Genomic DNA, 12,413 nt, shown 5'->3' on the forward strand with positions numbered 1-12,413 from the left:
GGGGGGAGCGGCGCCGACGAGCCGGTGAGAGCCCGACCTGGGGGGCCTCTGCTGCGGGGACCGGCTCCGGGGATCGAGGCCCTTGTGATGGGCGCCGCGCGGGCACAGGGGGAGCGGGGCCGGGGGGGAGGGGTCCCGGGGCGCCGGGAGGGCACGGGGGGAGCGGGGCCGGGGGGGGGTCCCGGGAGGGCACGGGGGGAGCGGGGCCGGGGGGGGGTCCCGGGGCGCCGCGCGGGGGGAGCGGGGCCGGGGGGGGGGGTCCCGGGGCGCCGGGAGGGCACGGGGGGAGCGGGGCCGGGGGGGGTCCCGGGGCGCCGGGAGGGCACGGGGGGAGCGGGGCCGGGGGGGGGTCCCGGGGCGCCGGGAGGGCACGGGGGGAGCGGGGCCGGGGGGGGGGTCCCGGGGCGCCGCGCGGGGGGAGCGGGGCCGGGGAGGGGGGTCCCGGGGCGCCGGGAGGGCACGGGAGGAGCGGGGCCGGGGAGGGGGGGTCCCGGGGCGCCGGGAGGGCACGGGGGGAGCGGGGCCGGGGGGGGGGTCCCGGGGCGCCGCGCGGGCACGGGGGGAGCGGGGCCGGGGGGGGGTCCCGGGGCGCCGGGAGGGCACGGGGGGGAGCGGGGCCGGGGGGGGGGTCCCGGGGCGCCGCGCGGGGGGAGCGGGGCCGGGGGGGGGGGTCCCGGGGCGCCGGGAGGGCACGGGGGGAGCGGGGCCGGGGGGGGGGTCCCGGGGCGCCGGGAGGGCACGGGGGGAGCGGGGCCGGGGGGGGGGGTCCCGGGGCGCCGGGAGGGCACGGGGGGAGCGGGGCCGGGGGGGGGTCCCGGGGCGCCGCGCGGGCACGGGGGGAGCGGGGCCGGGGGGGGTCCCGGGGCGCCGGGAGGGCACGGGGGGAGCGGGGCCGGGGGGGGTCCCGGGGCGCCGCGCGGGGGGAGCGGGGCCGGGGGGGGGGGTCCCGGGGCGCCGGGAGGGCACGGGGGGAGCGGGGCCGGGGGGGGGGGTCCCGGGGCGCCGCGCGGGCACGGGGGGAGCGGGGCCGGGGGGGGTCCCGGGGCGCCGGGAGGGCACGGGGGGAGCGGGGCCGGGGGGGGTCCCGGGGCGCCGCGCGGGGGGAGCGGGGCCGGGGGGGGGGGTCCCGGGGCGCCGGGCACTGCACAGACACAGGGGGACGCGGGTGCCAGGCGATGCCCGGACAGTCCGAGACCTCCCTTGCCTGACAATCCATAGACTAGACAAAATCAGCAGCGTCTTAGTCCCAGCGCCCCGGGCCGCGCCGCGCAGGGCGGCAGAGGAGGTCGGCGGCGCTGCTGGCTGCCGAGTGAAGCCGGCGCCCGCCGCCTGGCCCCGCTGTCTCTCCGCGCTGGCGACGCTGGCAGGTCCGTTGGGCTTCGCAGAGCCCGTGACCGGAGAATCCCACCGCCCCCCCCAAGTGTCCGTGGCTCCCGCCCCGGGCGGCAGAGATGCCTGCGGGAGGGAAGCCGTCTCCCCGCCCCCCGAGCTCACGCGGTGGGGTGGGCGTGGAACCAGGCTCAACAAATCCTCCCCCTCGCTCTGGGCGTGAGTCAGCCCCGGTCCCTATCGCCCTCCGCGGGGGCGTGCTGGCCTGCGCAGCGCCCGGCGGCGGCGGCGGCGGCGGGGCGGGGCCGGGCGGCGGGGGCGCGGGAGCCAGGTCCTAGGCTCGCAGCCCCTGCACGCGCTCGGTGTGACGCGGAGCTGTTTGGGAACCGCAGCAGGGGTGTCCAGAGCTCGGAACAAGGCAGCCCCGGGTTAGTCTCTGGATTAGCTGCTTTCCTGCTGGAGCAGCGTCCTGTGCCCTGTGACTGCAGCCAGCAGCTGCCCAATGCTGCGCCCCTGTTTTCCCAGCTGCTTTGGGAATTGGGAGAGTTAATGCTCATGTAGTGTCTAGATACCCTGGCGATGGGCTCACACTGTGTACGTGGATGTGTGGAGTGACAGTGCTTCGCAAGGGCTAAACAGGGCTCGTGATGTTGTTCTGGGACTGTCTTTACTGTGTGTGGCATTTTGAAGGTGTGTTTATTTTCTAATCAGGTCTCAGAGTCCTGACTTTGCGCCAGGCATAGCGCTCTGCATGGCAGTGCCATGCCCAGTTACTGTCCCAGCTTCACGTGTGGTTTTTAATAACCAGATGGAGAGCCAGTGAAACAGCTGCAGTTTCTGCCTAATGGGGCATGCATGAGCTTTGCAGATTCGATTTCCTTTTGTTCAGGTTTCAATTTTGAGGTGATAGAATTAGGAGTAACAGACAGGATTCTGTATGTCCCTGAATCAGTGTTTTTGGCTTTGCCTTGGCGTTTTCTAACCTGGTGAGATCAATATCCCAGGCTAAGTCTTGATTCCAGTGAATGGACATTTAAAGCAAGAGAAATGTACCAGTGGAAGAATTTCTTGGAGTCTCCCAAAGAATTTCTTAAATGCAAAGACATGGCAGATTTATCAGTGGCAATGTCTATCCCAATGGATTAGGAGAAGATGGGAGAACAGCATCTTGGAGATTGTGCGCAGGGAAGGGTAGACAGCTCTTCACATTAAACATCTGTGCAGGCTCTGTTGTTCAGAACAGACATGGCATGGAGAGGAATCAGTGTCTAAATTGTAGATTTTGTTGATTTTGTTTTCAATGTTCTGAAGTTGTTTCACAGCCAGATCAGGAAATGTAGTAAGGTTGTCTTGTGACCTTCCATTGTGTTTTGGAGGGGATGACAATAGAGCAATTTCTAGTACAGAAACAAAGGGAAAATGTTGGATAAGGTTTTTAAATGGTGTCTCAATAGCCTGGTGTGATGCCAAAGGAAAAGTTTTTATTTGCGTGCTTGCTGCAGTCTAGCTCCATGCTTCCCTGAGGCAGACGTGCCCCTGAACACTAGGCTGCTGTTTCTTTAACACCATTTAATGGAGGCAAAATGCTGTTTTAGCAGGTTGGACTTGCAGCACTGTGGGGAAAGGGAAGCTTGACTGTTCTGGGGAAGTGTGTTCTGCAAACAGAGGCTGTGGTGCCCACTGGAGATGAGTCTAACGCTTTGTTAATGTCTTATCATGCTGAATGATTTTAGGAACATGTAACTAGCAGTCTGGATCAGCCCATAGCGCCTCCTAATCCAGTCTCCTAGATCTGAGGGGGGCCAGAATTGGCTACTTCAGAGGCAGGTGCAAGAAACTCCCTAGTGGACAACTATAGAAAAACCTGCCCAGTGGGGAAGTGTCTTCCTGACCCTGTCAGTTGGAGGCTCCTGCCCTGAAACAGGAGGAGTTCTTGCTGTCCTGGAGCCTGCCAAATCACATTTGCCACTGGTTTGTCTTTACTTTTCATTTATTTTTACGCAGGTCTCTGTCCTGACACTGGCTGGGGCTCATTGCCATAATATCAGAGTGCCTCGGCCTGTAATGTACTTTTCCTCACAACAGCAATGAGGCAGGGCAGTGCTGTTATCCCCATCGCGTAGGAGGGAACCGAGGTGCCCAGGCCAAGTGACTTGCCCAGGGTCCCCCAGGGAGTCTGTGGTAGAGCAGGAAAATGAAAGCATGTCTTCAGAGTCCCTGGCTAGTGCCCTCAGTCACTTCCTTCTAAGGAGAGCCCTGGCTGTTAAAACCCCCAGCAGGAGAAACCCTGGGAGCTGCAGCAGGGATGTGCAGGATTCTCCTCTGCAAACTCCCTCAGCCAAGGAGGAAAGAAGCACAGGGAGAAATTCTGGGTTTTCTCAGAAGAGATCAAGCTGATGCAATGGCAGATGGGCTCTGCCAGGAGTTTTGTGCCAGGCCTTGCACTGTGTCCCAGCCCACCGAGCACGAACCCAGATGGCAGTGGAAGGAGCTGGCTCTGCAGGCGGAAGCTGTAGTCGCAGGTTGCTCTGGGCTCAGCTGCCCCGACGGAGAGATCTCAGGACTGCAGTGGATTACTTCTTGGCCTGTTCAGTGCTTGCCATCTTTTGCAAAGAGAATGCAATTGTGGCTTAGGGCGAGAGACCCTGGTGATGGGTGTGGGTTAGCATCAGGGTGGCGTGCCGGGACATCCTGGGCTGGAATGACCGGCTCTTGCCTTCCTGGAAGATGCACCGTTAAAATGATTTGTACAAATAGCAGTGAAACGTCCTTTGTAAGTGCAGCTGCTCATGGGTTTAGTGGCACCTTGTTCATGCTCAGGGTGATACCTGGTCAGCTGGTTTCTCTCTTATTCTGGGAGGATTGTGTTGCCAGTAGCTTATCTGAGGAAGAAACTGGTATAACAAGACTGTGTGTTAAACTGAACGTGTCCAAACAGGTACTTAATTATGCCTTGTGAGTGATGGGTTTGCCCAGCTGAATGGCTGAGATTTCCTGTTTCTCACCTCCACTGAGGGAACGGTTCATCACACTTGGGCTGTTTTCTGAGAGCGGCAGGAAGGAGTGAGGAGAAGATGGGTGACTTCCAAGATGCCCATAGGGTAAAGTATGGGGGCCAGGTTCAAGGATGTGAAGCCAAATGAAAGGCCTGTAGTTAGAGCAGGGTGTTGGGAGTCAGGACTCCTGGGTCCTATTCCTGGTTGCCTGTGTGACCTTGGGCAGGTCACGTCCCTTCTGTGAGCCTCAGTTTCTCCTCAGAAATCATCTGTTTGTCTTGTGGTGATGTCCAGAGGCCCCAGTCAGGATCAGAGTCTGGGCACTGCACAAACACAGATTGTTTTATACTGATCCCTGTGAGTGCTGTCCCGCCTTGTGGTGCGGGCTGGAAGCATAGGCAATTAGTTCTTGGTAGGTGTGTGAGGCACTGGGCATTAGTGTTAGGACGGGATCTGAGGGCTGACTGTTGTAGTTCTGGGTAAAGGATCTGGGGCACTTTTTCCCCTGGCCAATATTTGTTGCAATTTGGCACGTTTCTTTAAATGTGCCTAAGGAAAAAGAAAAACCCAGCCCCCGCAGCAGGCTGACTGTAAGTATGTTTGTTTAGGACCCAGCTGTGGCAGTCTGGCCCTTTGTTATATAACAGGGAGCATTAAATGTGGTGGGTGGTCACCATATGGAATACTCAGTACAGAATGCAGCTGCTAAGTCCCTGGGACGGGTGGAAAGTGCCACTCCTGGCGGCTTATTCTGTAATTATTTGTTACAGGCTGTCTCAGTCCTTCCTCTGGAGCATCCTCAGCTGGGCACTGGGGTAAAGCATGGTCTGGGCCAGTCTCGTCAGTTCCTAGGATGACAGGATTTTGAGACCCTCTCTGGGGCTTCAAATTGACTTTGTACCTTGTATTTGTGGCGTCACCAGTGGCTGGGGGTTTGTATTATTTTGCTACCCCAGTTTCTGAGCCTGTGGATGTTTCCTGGGGTGGGTCTGGGGCAATGTCAAGGCAGATGGGCCTGTAGACTCCTTGTCATAGCTGCTTTGACTCAGAGGTGTGATAGCTCTGTGGTTTCTGCATATTCACTTCCTGCCTATCCGTAGGGGGTGCTAATGCCAGGGTTGCTGGTTGAACCTGAACGCTGCCTTCTGCTGACCCTGGGGAGGGGAATGTATCGGCCTTGCTCATCCTCCCCCAGGGCTGTGTGAACAAGGGGAGCAGCAGCATACGGAGCCCTGAGTGGTGGTGGTCTAGTGCCCGTCTTAGCTCCCCTAGCACGTGGCACAGACCCAGTGACCGGCTGGCGTGGGGCCCCTCTGCTCAGTGACAGTCTCAATGCATTGGCAGCTTTTGCTTTTCACTGACGCCCAGATCACAGGTGGTGTTGCTACCTCCCCCATGTCCCCTCAAGGACCCACGCCTGTGGGGTTAACAGCTGCGAGTGGCTGGGAGCTGAGGTGCCGGCCTCTCTCGGCGGTGTGAGTCATGTCTGTCTCTGGAGCAAGAGGCTGGAGGTGCAGATCCATTGCTGCCAGGAGATGCCTCGTTGCAGCCTTGTGCCTCTGATCTAACTGATAGCATCTCTGTTTCTTGCCTCGCCTTTCAGCTGGTAGATGGATGACTGAGGGAGCAAAACAGGGCAGTGGCTCCCATCGGGATCAGGGACTGGGGATAGTGTCTGTGCCCTATGTGATGGTGGGGGGGAAGGCAGCTGGCTAAGTCCCCACCCCTCCGCAGTTCTCTGCTCCTGCCAGCCCCAGCTCTGTTTGCCCTCTGCCTTGTGGAAGATGGGGTGGTCAGCCCCTTTCCTGAGCCCTGGTATGCTAACCAGCCCTAGGACTTGGCTTTGGCAGAAGCAAAAATGTTCCTGAGACCTTCATGGTGCAGTCTCATGCCGATGATCTCGAAATGAGAAACATGCAGTCATCACTTGGCTTTTCCAGGCGTGACAAGCTGGCTGCTGGCATGTTCCGTCCTGCTGATGCGTGCTATAGGGGCTGCTGCTCCATCCAGGCTCTGTGCACCTCTGTGTGGTATGCTGCAGTACGGGGGCAGAGGAACAGCACATGGAACAAACGCTTGAGTGTGAGACTCACTACTGGCTTCTCTTGGCGTATGAGGGATTAGTTTAAACCTGCCCATATCATCCTATGGCTGAGACCCGTTTCTGCTCTTGATTTTTTTCTCTTCTGTTTTGTCTCAGCCCTTGAATTTTTCCCCTGCCCCATGTGCCCTGCCCCATGTGACATGCCCTGCCCAGGAGATTGTCATACTGTGTTTGCAGAAAGCAGATGTCTGCTGAGTTTGATTTCCATACTGTGGATCACTATTAGCGCAGAATCTTTTCCCTTCTGTATTGTGTGGCAGGAAATTGGAGTGAGATCGGGGCAAAGGGTTTTGGGGAAGCTGCTCCTGAGATACTGCAGTGGTGCAAGGTGAAGTTGTGGCAGCTTCTCAGCAGATCTGGACAGGTGGTCCATGGCATATGGATTCTTGTTTTTGGTCATTGCAAATCCTCTCTGCTCATTCTGACACTCTAAATCTATGTGTGTAAGATGAGTCAGGATTGGGTGCCATGGCAAATCAGATCATTGCATTAACTGTATATGTGCTGATAACATTAACAAGGAAGACTTTTGTGGCTGGATTCTGAAAAGCTGAGCTAGTGGCCCTGTGAACTGGCCCACCAGTGGCTGTGCTGGTGGCAAGTTGTGGTTTCTGTTCTATTCCTGAACTGTTAAGTATTAATCCCCTTAAAGAGTCACAGTCACCTCTTCAGAGACAGTGCCGAGGTGTTACATGGAATGGCAGTTGGTGGGTGGGAGTAGTGAAGTGAAGGAATAGTGCAGGAGCTAGGAAGGGCAGGTTTTGGTGTACGAAAGGGTCCTGACAGTAAACGGGACTCATGGGGCAGCAGGGACCCTAACCTAAGAGGTCCTGATAATGGGCTGGGTTAATCCTGCTGGGGTGGACGGAGCAGAAGGTCCTGCTTCAAGCTGGGGAGGGGAGTGAGACTCTGTGGTATCTTTGAGGGTCAAGAAGATGTAGTGAGCAGCATGTTAATGATGGGGGGGGGGGGTGCTGCAGACAGCTGTGAGGCCAGGGACAGAGTAAAGGGTTGTGAAGAGAAAAGAGATGTGGGTGGGGAGTCGCAGCTTCAGCTTGGGGAGCTCCCAGCTGACAGAGGTGAGGAAGAGAGGCTCTGGGGTGGAGGTGCTGCAGGAAATCTTAGCAGGTGGTGGGGCAGGGGGCAGCTGATGAGTGAGATGCAGCACAACCCGACTGTGTCTGTCATCCTGGAGCAGCAAGACCTGCTCCCTGCAAGATGGCTGTTGCTGCCCTGGGGTGCTGTGCTCATCTCTGTGCATCCCCCTCACCAACAGGAGATAGGAGTGAGCTCAGAAAAGAGCCGCAGGATGGTCGTGGCTAGAGGGTTTAGTTGGTGGGGAAATGCTGAGTGCAACGTGCCTGGCTTGGATCTTGCGTAACAGATGAGTAATGGGGAAGTAGGCTGGGACAGGCAGAGGGTGTGTGCACGGAGGAGCCAGATGAATCCTTGAGGGTGGTACAAGGAGCTGAACTGTCAATGAGAGGGGGCTGGGAAAGGGAAATTCAAAGTTGAATATCAGGGGGACTCCCTGCCAGTGAGTCTGTGTTAGCAGGGGGAGAGGTGTGTCCCGGGGGCAGTAGGAAACCCCTTTCCTTGGGATATTCAGAACCAGACTGAACACATCACCAGGAAACCTAAGAAAGGGAACAAGCCTGCTCTGGACCTGTGGGAAGGGCTGGATGAGCTAATAAAGCTTCCCAGTCTCAATTCTCCCAACCTAGTGGTGTTTTCCAGCTCTGGCATCCTGAATCCAGAAAATGCTTGGCCCATTGGAGTTGGCTAATACTATGAGGTTATCAGTGTTCTCATCCTCCACTAAATTAAGTCAGGGAAGAGGGGGGCCTTTGTTTCCCGGGGGGTTCAGGCTGGGGTGTGGTGGGAGTGAAGAGGAGCTGAGAACCATGGAGTAGGGATATTGAAGTTTCAGTTTTCAGCTCTCAGGCTTGTTTGGGTTTTGTCCCTGTGAGGTTATAATAATCTCATTTACAGCCCTAACAGAGTGTTGGTGCAGCTTTCTGCCAGGGAATTAATTGTGCTGTGTACACTCCCTATATTTTCCTAGTCGCACTGGTGTTCCCCAGGGGCAGGGATTAGTCCACAGCTATTGTGGTGGCTGTGTCATTACCGTGGTGCCCAGAGGCCCCCGAGGGAAAACCCTCTTATGCTGGGCACTGAACATACACCAGCTGTGTAGCTGCCCTGAATTGCTTGTGATTTTAAACCATGTGTAAATGCCATTGGTAGCTATTGATATTGAAACTAGCCCCAGCTGAGTTCTGCTCTCTGGGGTGGGAAAGGCCACAAAGTGCAAAATCCCTTTTCAGCATGTGCTGTTGAAGTAACCAACCAGCTGTTTGCAAGCCCTCTGAAGAGAGGAGGAGGACTTGTGGTGCCTTAGAGACTAACAAATTTATTTGAGCATAAGCTTTCGTGAGCTACAGCTCACTTCATCGGAGGGTTCACACTGGTCTCTTGTCAGTGCTGAAGTCAGGACAGGGGCACATACTGAATGGCTGTTAAACCCCTTAATCTTCTACCTGTGCTAAACTCTGCTGTGGTAACCCCTGACACGATGATTCCCCCAAATGCAGTGTGAGCTTGCAGCCCATTCTCCTGATGGCCCTTGGTGTTTCGCTCCCAAGGCTGGTGCCATGATGTGGCCACAGTGGAAACAATTCTTCACAGCTAAGGAACACATGGAATTCCATCTGTCTGGAGTCTCAGATTCGTAGAGTTCAGCGCCTGAAGAAACCATTAGATCATCCAGCTTGACCTCCTGTATAACACAAGCCATTAAATTTCACCCAGTTACCCCTGTATAGAGCCTAATAACTTGTGTTTGGCTAAAGCATCTCTTCCAGAAAGGCAGCTAGTCTGGAGCTGAAGACGTTGAGATGGAGAATCCACCATGTCCCTGAGGAGCTTGTTCCAGTGGTTGATCACCCTCCCTGTTAAAAACTGGGGCCTTATTTCCAATTTAAATAATGTCCAGCTGTTAGCTCTTGTTCTGTCTTTCTCCCCTAGATTAGAGTCCCTTAGTATCTGGGACTTTCCCCATGAAGGTACTGACACATGGTGACCAAGTCACCTTTCAGTTTGCCTTGCCTGGCCCAAGGTGCGAGTTGCTGTGTAGGCCCTTCTTCTGCAGCTAGTTGAAAATGATCACAGCCCGTCTGACGCACTGCCTCGCTGGGATTCTCCAGTCCCCTGTTAACAGCGAGAGCTCCGGCCACAGCTCGTTCTCGGCTCCAGGGAGGAGAGGAGGGGGGTTATGGGCAGGCAGCAGGCTGGCCAGGAAGAGTAGCCCCGCGTCTGTTTGTATCTGAACAAAGGTGTTTGCATTGTCCACTGTCCCATCTGCCACCACAAAGGAAGGCACAGCCTAGCTAGAGGGGAAAGAGCCACGTGGGCCATCCCTGTCAGGGCGTCTCATGTTTTGGGGGGACTCCTGGGCTCCCCGAATGGGAAGCTGCTGTTACTGTACATATTTGGGATGATGCACTTAGTGATCATGGTTCTGTCCACATCGGTGCCACTAGCTGAACTGGTCTCTGGCTCCAGGCCCTGTGCTGCTGAGGGCATGTCGTGGACCTGGAAAGCCATTTCAGTGACATTTGGAATCCAGCTGTAGGCTGCCGCTGTGGCGGCTGCCGCACTTGGTCACTGACGAGCAGGCAGGGTAGGGAGGTGCGGAGAATGGGCGGGTTGTGGCTGACACAACAAAACTGTCTTGCTGATGGAATAAGGCCAGGAGTCGAGTCTGCCGTAGCCCATCGGTCGCAGGGCTTCCTGCGGGGCCACTCTGCGGGTCAATTCTCTGGTAGGATTTGGGGATTGGCGAGTCCCGCTTTGGCCTTCGGTGAGTCACTGACTCCGTGAAATGGGGTAATACAGGCCTGTAAGGCTGAGAGTTTTAGTTAATGCCTGTGAGTGCTTTGGGGCTGTGATGCTCTAGAAATGCAGAGACGTGAACAGGGAAATATGCTTTGCAGCCGTGAAGGGAAGGAGCTGGGGTCTCAGGGGATCACACTTCTCAGAGCAGCGCGTGCCTTCCAACTGCAATGCGGTAGTGAACTGCTTAGAAACAGACGGCAGTGATAGCTCCCCACTTGTGACTTTACTGAACTGCAGAAGGGGCCATTTGAGTTCATGGAGGACAGGTCCATCGCTAGCAATTAGCTAAGATGGTCAGAGATGTAACCCCACACTCTGGGTGTCCCTAAACCTCTGACAGGTTTCAGAGTAGCAGCCGTGTTAGTCTGTATCCACAAAAAGAAAAGGAGGACTTGTGGCACCTTAGAGACTAACAAATTTATTTGAACTTATGCTCAAATAAATTTGTTAGTCTCTAAGGTGCCACAAGTACTCCTAAACCTCTGACTGCCAGAAGCTGGGACTAGACAACAGGGGATGTGTCACTCGATAACATGCCCTATTCTGTTCGTTCCCTCTGAAGCCTCTGGCAGTGGCCACTGTCAGAGACAGGACACTGGGCTAGATGGACCATTGTTCTGGCCGCTTTTTTGTTCTTCTCTCAGCTCGGTTCCTTGTTGACCCAGCCTTTTAATGTGGAAACACCTGCTTCCTTGCTCTTCTCATTGTTTTGGAAGCATGTGAATTAAATGTTTGTCCGTGGGTCCTTCGGTCACTGCAAATAAACATGTTTCTGCTGCTGCTCCTATGGCTGCTGCCTGTGTGCAGGGAGGTGTGGTAACTAAGGTTATGGCCCAGAACAACCAGTGTGTCCCAGGCCAGGGTTTTGCCATCACAGAGCCATGCGGATGCATTACCAAGACCTGATGAATCGGCTTGGGCACTTTGCTCCAGCACTGGGCAAGGCTGGTTATTCAGTTAGCTGCAGCTGCTCCTTGTAACCTGAAGGTTCATCTCCGGAAGCAAAGTGCAGTAGTGCTGAGGAGGAGGTGTGGAGCCAGCTGGGATGCGGCATTTCCGCCCACCGATTTATCCTGAGTGTCATCTCTGGCCTTTGCTTTAACGCTTCCTGTGGCTGGACGGGTAAGCGCCCATTCTCAGGATGTCTGTTTTCCATCTGCTCAGGCTGGCTTTTGTTTGTTCTCGTGGTCAGTAGGACCAATAGGAATTGTCTCCCCCAAGCAGAGGGTTAGACACAGTCCAGGTCCCAGGAAAGCTGGGCAGCACGTTGTCTTGGGATGTGGATCTCTGGAATTGGTGGCAGAAGGATGCATAGTACCTGGGGATTGTAGACTAACTCGCTGACCGAAGTGGAGCCCTCAATTCCCAGCCGACCAAGAGGCTTATCTTGAGCTTGGCCTGGAAAGCTGCAAAGAGGACTGGCCACAGGGGGTGACAGGTGACTCCTTCCTGGAGCTTCTCAAATCAGGTGCTCCTCCCAGTGGCAGTATGGCACGAGACAGTCCTGGCCCCTAGAACTGTTGGGGTGTAGATCGAGAAGCTCCACAAAAGCTGGTGGCTTGGGCTGTGCCAGCGAGGGCAGAGATAGTGGCAGGCTGGGCTAGGAGCATGATGTGGAGTTAGCTGCTCCGTTCTTGCCGACTGTTTCTTCTCAGCTCCTAGCTGTTTGTCCCAGGGAAAGGGGATGCTGAAGGCAGCTGCAGCCTGGCCCACTGCCAGGACTGTAGTTCTGAGTGCTCTGCTCAGCGCTTTCTGCTGTCCCTGGAGCGCTCGGGCTGGAGCGGGGATCTGAGCTCTTGGACTCTCCTGCAGCCAGAGCAACAAGAAGGTACGATCTGGTCCCCCTCGCCTAGATGGAGCTCTTCACGCTCGGCTGTGGTGTGTGGTGCTGACAGAGCTCAGAGCCGCGTGTGCCCCCGCGGCGAGTATGGTGCCTGTCCCTGAGGAGCTGAGACTAAAGCAAGGATTTTGGCTGCCCTGTTTCCCAATTGCTCCTGGAAACTGGGCCCCTGGTGTCATCCACTCTCCTGTGAGGTTAGTGTTTGTTGCCATGTCTGCCACCTCTGTGTGCAGCTGGTTCTAGGGAT

At 56.5% G+C, this 12,413-nt stretch overlaps 1 protein-coding gene across 6 annotated transcripts in view; it reads left to right on the plus strand.

The window, feature by feature from the left end:
• Positions 1 to 12,413, plus strand: part of DENND2C (DENN domain containing 2C) — a 47,296-nt gene continuing 34,883 nt past the window's right edge. For 3 of the 6 annotated variants that reach the window (XM_048826844.2, XM_048826843.2, XM_048826842.2), the window contains exon 1: positions 1,631 to 1,757. The gene's annotated coding sequence lies outside the window, so the exon portion shown is untranslated. Of the gene's footprint in view, positions 25 to 1,629; positions 1,758 to 4,407; positions 4,431 to 12,413 lie in introns of those variants that run through there. The other 3 variants (XM_048826846.2, XM_048826849.2, XM_075121963.1) reach the window with 3 other exon arrangements.

The sequence above is a fragment of the Caretta caretta genome, chromosome 21, assembly GCF_965140235.1.
Source record: "Caretta caretta isolate rCarCar2 chromosome 21, rCarCar1.hap1, whole genome shotgun sequence".
Lineage (NCBI taxonomy): Eukaryota > Metazoa > Chordata > Testudines > Cheloniidae > Caretta > Caretta caretta.